The sequence below is a fragment of the Sinocyclocheilus anshuiensis genome, unplaced genomic scaffold (genome assembly GCF_001515605.1).
Source record: "Sinocyclocheilus anshuiensis isolate Anshui unplaced genomic scaffold, SAMN03320099.WGS_v1.1 scaffold254, whole genome shotgun sequence".
NCBI classification, from domain to species: domain Eukaryota; kingdom Metazoa; phylum Chordata; class Actinopteri; order Cypriniformes; family Cyprinidae; genus Sinocyclocheilus; species Sinocyclocheilus anshuiensis.
Genome location: NW_015546022.1, coordinates 102,305 through 107,695, shown reverse-complemented (window position 1 = coordinate 107,695; position 5,391 = coordinate 102,305).

Here is a 5,391-nt window from a genome sequence, read left to right as displayed (position 1 = left end):
TCTGCTGATGAGAGGTACTGTAAGTCGACTACAGACCAGCCCAGTCTCTGATTGAATCGCTAAATGAACATGGCAGCTTATGCGGAGAAAGATTTATGATATTCATAAAAGAGAGTTCCTCCATATGTGAGAGCTAAGTCAGTGATAATGGCTAAATACTGTATGTGTCTAGTTCGGCTCTACGAGACGAAAAAACTTTGCATATAACATCTCTGTATACTCCAAATGCCACGATAAATTCGGCTAGAGTAAAAGTTTTTGAAAGTCGAGGGTCATTGTCTTTAAGCATAACAGACACATCGCCGCAATCAACAACACGCCCGTCACTTAATTCTGGGCCCAGTAATATTTTTACAAGGTTGACATCACCTGCAATGATTTGGCTTCTCGACTGATGGGAGATTGCGGCAGTCGGCGGAACCTCCATTGGCCATTGGACACGGGAACTGCACTTCCTTCCCATTGTCCTCCGTGGGAATGTTGCCGGAATGACGTCATCGACCTGTTGCTGAAATTGTTGACCCTATGATCGAAGAAGCTAGCCCGGAGAAGATGAGATTTCCTGAAATCCTGTTTCATTATGTTTATGAGCCATAAATGCGCAAAAGGATCATCAAATGCGCATTTTTTTTACGTGTCGTCAAAGACGGAAAGTGCAGGACTCCCTCAGTTGTGTGCAGCGAAGAGCGTAGCGAGTCACACGACCCCTCCCCCTCAGCCCCTCTGGTTGGTGCGAGCAGAGTCACCTGTGTTTAGGATGGCTGAAGGAGATGAATTGTGCACACATCCTCGTACCTCACCGCTCCAAACCATAGCTCCAAACTTAATCCGGGAAAGGTGAACATTCCTGCATCATAATTTGGACTGAAAGATGAATGTGTAGAAAGCGAGCATGTCTCCAAAAACCTTGTTGAGCTGCAGGTTTATGCATGCATTTTTTATTCATTTTTTTATTTTATTTTACACAGAAATTATGTTTTGATTATATTTTTGATTATTGAGCTGCAGGTTTAGGCTCACTTAAGTGACTGCATTTAATTATTAAATTATAAATAAGAATTTAATTATTTATTCGAATTATTTAGCCTGACATGTTTACTGTTCCAAAATGTTCTATATGTTTCTTAAAAATAAAATGTGTTCAGTGGAAAAAAAAGTTGTTTTTTTACCCAGACATTTAAAAATAACTGCTGTAATCGCAATACCGTGAAACCGTGATATTTTTGTCTAAGGTTATCATACCATCAGAATCTCATACCGGCCCATGCCTACTGACAACACTGGATCGCTGGATCGAGGAGTGGATTGATCAGGCTGAGCTGGGAAGGAGCACATGCCCATTTGGGTGCACCAGTGGCTGAAGTGAAAGCCAGCTCGAGGTTTTTCCTTTTCTGCATATTTTTCTTGCCGGAGGAAAAAGAAGGAGGAGGAGGTGGAGAGTGGGGAGCTGGGACATCAATACTTTCACAAAGCAAGGTAAACAGTTCCTCATGAGTAGCTCCGGTCGGAACCGGGATATGGCTCATAAACAGAACTTCCAATATTTTAGGCAGAGACCAGTCGCTAATGCCGGGAGGACAAGAGGATTTACTTGCCAAACGAGTGCTCCGACAGACAGAAACATTGTTCTCGTCGAGAATAGCTTCCCCCGTTTGGCTTTGATGTTGTTGAGATTCTTTGATTGATTCAACCCACGGGACTTGATAACCAGTTGGGTGAGTAACGTCAAAAACAATTATGCTGTTTCATGGTACAGCAACATACATGAAGGTCTTGCAAGCAGCGTACAGAGGAAGCAGCAAAGCAAGCAGACAGGAATTGTGGTATAACTTTAGTGTCCGTGGTTAAAACAAGATGTTCATTTTTTCTCCGGCATCTTGATTGATGCTTATAATGAAATTGTGGTGTGCGTCATGGCAGGCGCTGACTCAGCCGGCGCAGTTTCTCCAGAGCGGCTGCAGGAGCGTTACACAGCCATTTCACGATTGGCCAGATTCACCGTATGACAACTATCACATGTGTTTCGGGTTTATTCTAACCTTTGCAATTCCAATAATAGCCACAAATCTGTGTTTTTAGAACAGTAAAAGCTTTTTTACTGTAGTCGCAATGTTATATCGAGTCACGTTTATCATGAAAGCATATATACCCCCACTCACACAAAATCTTACAAAATACAGAATTTCACGCCGCTGAATATTCTGTGGATAATCCTGCCGACTGCGCCACTTGTAGTAAGGGGCCCAGTTGTAGTGACTACGCCACCCCGGACTACCGGGGAAAATAACCCAAATAAGGGCACGCAAATACGTTCCACATGAAAAGAGCAAGAGGCGTGAATCTCAGTACAAACAATCTTTTATTAAGGCTAAAAGAATTGGCTGATATTAATTTAAAACCCACAGCCGGCACACACCAATGTCATAGGTCCAAAAAAGAAAAAACAGAAAACATCCAAATAATAATAATGCTGTAGAAAGCGGAGTCTTCCTATATGAGAAGCGGGTGAATGTAACAGCACCAGGTATGCAAAAGAGAAAATCACACCAATCAGTATCACACCCACAAGATTCACTGCAAATAGTAACACAGCAATAGTGACACACACGAAAATGGCCACCCCGAGTGAAATAATATCCGTGGTGCTGTCAAAACCCGACCTGCTCCCGGAAGCACTCCACTCCTACAAACAAAAAAGAAAACATCACATTAAAAATAAACCACAAATTGAATGTCCATATTCACAACAAAAGAAACTAAAGAAAACAAATCAACTTTTGAAAGAGGGTTCACAAAGTAAGAAAAACAAGATTACAAATGACTCAAAACAAAATACCAAACAGAAAACAAACAAATAAACGAACAAACATCAAGCCCACTTGAATACTAGACATGGACGTAATTAAACTCCCAAAAGCAGCAGCGTGGCTCGAACAATGCAGAATAGGAAACGAGCTGTATTAATTACCGCTTCCGCTCAACCTATTCCAAAACACACACAGCACAATTACAACTACAATAAAACATCCGAGGTTATTTAGCTATTAGAGCGATTTACCTACCCGTTAATACGATGGTGTAATGCTCATGACAACAGATCTAAGGATCATACAACAACCTCTTTAAAAGGTGACCGTGACAACAGCTGGTGCTACAACCTGGGCTACATTACACTGCGAGGCCACAATCAATGGGGGCCGTGAAGGCACACCGCACTGAAACACAAAAACTCATATTTAGCTGAACACAATTTCCCCCAGCTTCCCATATGTCATTACTTACCTGAGAGCACACAACACACGCACCCAGTATATCTCAGCAGCCTAACAACACACATGGAAGGCCATAACAGGAGGCAAGGGGCGGGCTTTCAACCATGATGCACTCCAAGGAGGCAGAACCAACCAACTTCTATACCCTAACCGGGCCAGTCGCTCATTGGCCACCTAATTAATGATGGTGACGTTTTGACAACATCACTACAAGTAGATATCTGTTGCTCATGAAAACATTTCTGAAACGTCTTATCTGACAAATATTGCATTTAATTCACTTCATCTGTGATAGAGTATTCTTACACCGCGTGAGCGTCACTAACGGGAGCAGAAAGTGTCCAGCTTGACGGCTCCGTTTTCAACTCCGCCCCCGACTACAAGCGGCTACTCTCATTGACTGCCGTCTGTAGCCGTGCTTCAAGTCGAACGCACCTAACGTTACTGGCATGATTGAGAGCAAACGTGAGAGGTCACGGGCCTACGGCAGGGTGTGGCCAAGTAAAAAATAAAAAATCGCTAGTTTTATTTAAATATAGCTAAAATAGCTCGTCACAAAAAAAATGTAAAAAGTCGCAGCTACAATGAGAAAGTAGCTAAATTTGGCGACAAAATCCCCAAATTGGCAACACTGCTCTTAACTTTTATAAAGAATATCTCTTTGGATTTGAGACTTTAGTCTTTGCAACTTTACAGATCTTCTTTATGCACCAAGAGCTTGTAACACTCCAAAGAGAAAGGAAAACTTCAAATCGCATCATATGACCCCTTTAAGGGATATTTTATGTAATGCCCTTAAGTGTAAGGGAAACTTAAGGGCGATCTTAAAGCTGCAGTCCGTAACTTTTTTTGTTCAAAATGTACAAAATTTCCATAAGCGAGTACACCATGAATCCATTTTCCAAACAGTGTTTTTGGCTTGTCCTGAATCACTACGGTACACCTATAATAAGTGTTTAAATTCTGACTATTTAGACTGGTTCGGGTAGGTACCGCTGCAGAGTAGCCCAGTACCTGCGTGATTCGCCATAGACATAAACAGAGAGAAGTAGCTCTGGCTACAATGTTCTTCCGCAAGACGCACGCAGTTCTGTTTATTAACCGCTAGAGTGCCAAAAGTTACGGACTGCAGCTTTAAGAGAAAATTACACTTAAGGTGCTTTATGCAACCGGGCCCTGGCCCCATATTCTACAGTTATATGGGTGCTAAATTGCCAATGGTTTTCCCCCCATTATCAAGACGATGCTAAACAGATCAACTCTCTGGTCTCCCCATCGACTTCAAACACATTCCAGTGTCCTAGGAGACAGTCATCCTCAGTACCTGGCACCAGATGTCTGATGGCCAGCGAACTACACCATGCTCACAATACACATAACACACACACATAAAGACATTTTTTTTTATTTAGACTATAATCAATAAGTTACAAATGTATCTGGTATATGCATGTGTTGTTTGTATGTTACCCTATTACAGGGTTTCTCAATAGGCGGGCCTGTGGGCCACATCCGGCCCGTGAGAGAAATAAGTTTGGCCCCCGCTAATTTCAAATAATGTGGCATGAAAATTCAAACACAGCATCAGAAAGCTACATTAACTTACACCGTGTCTACACCGGACGCAAGCGGCGCGACGCAATAAAACACAATAGAACTCATTATAATCAGTGATGTTGTCTTGGATACAAATCCCCGACAGTAAACTGCTGACTCGTTCTATTTATAATGTACTGACACAACGTTCAAATGATTTGCAATGCTTTGTCGCGTCCAGTGTAGATACGATGTGACAGCAAAAACATGGCGAGCGTGTAGAAAAGAAAAGTGGACACGGAAAAGATGATTCAAATGTGAATTGACTAAACAGTTTTGAGTGAGCGAGTGAGCGAGTGAGTGAGTGACTGATATCTTTGTTATGGAATACACGTGTTGGTTCACTGTGAGTTCACAGTTTTAACATACAAGTTTACTTTAATTTATTTTCAAGATCTGAGGTCAAATATATATTGTTGCTTTCACTGTGGCTATAAAGATAACGCAAAATTTTCAATAAAGCACATAATCATTACCTGAGATTATCACTGTCATATTTAGTTCACTGTCATATTCATAGTTT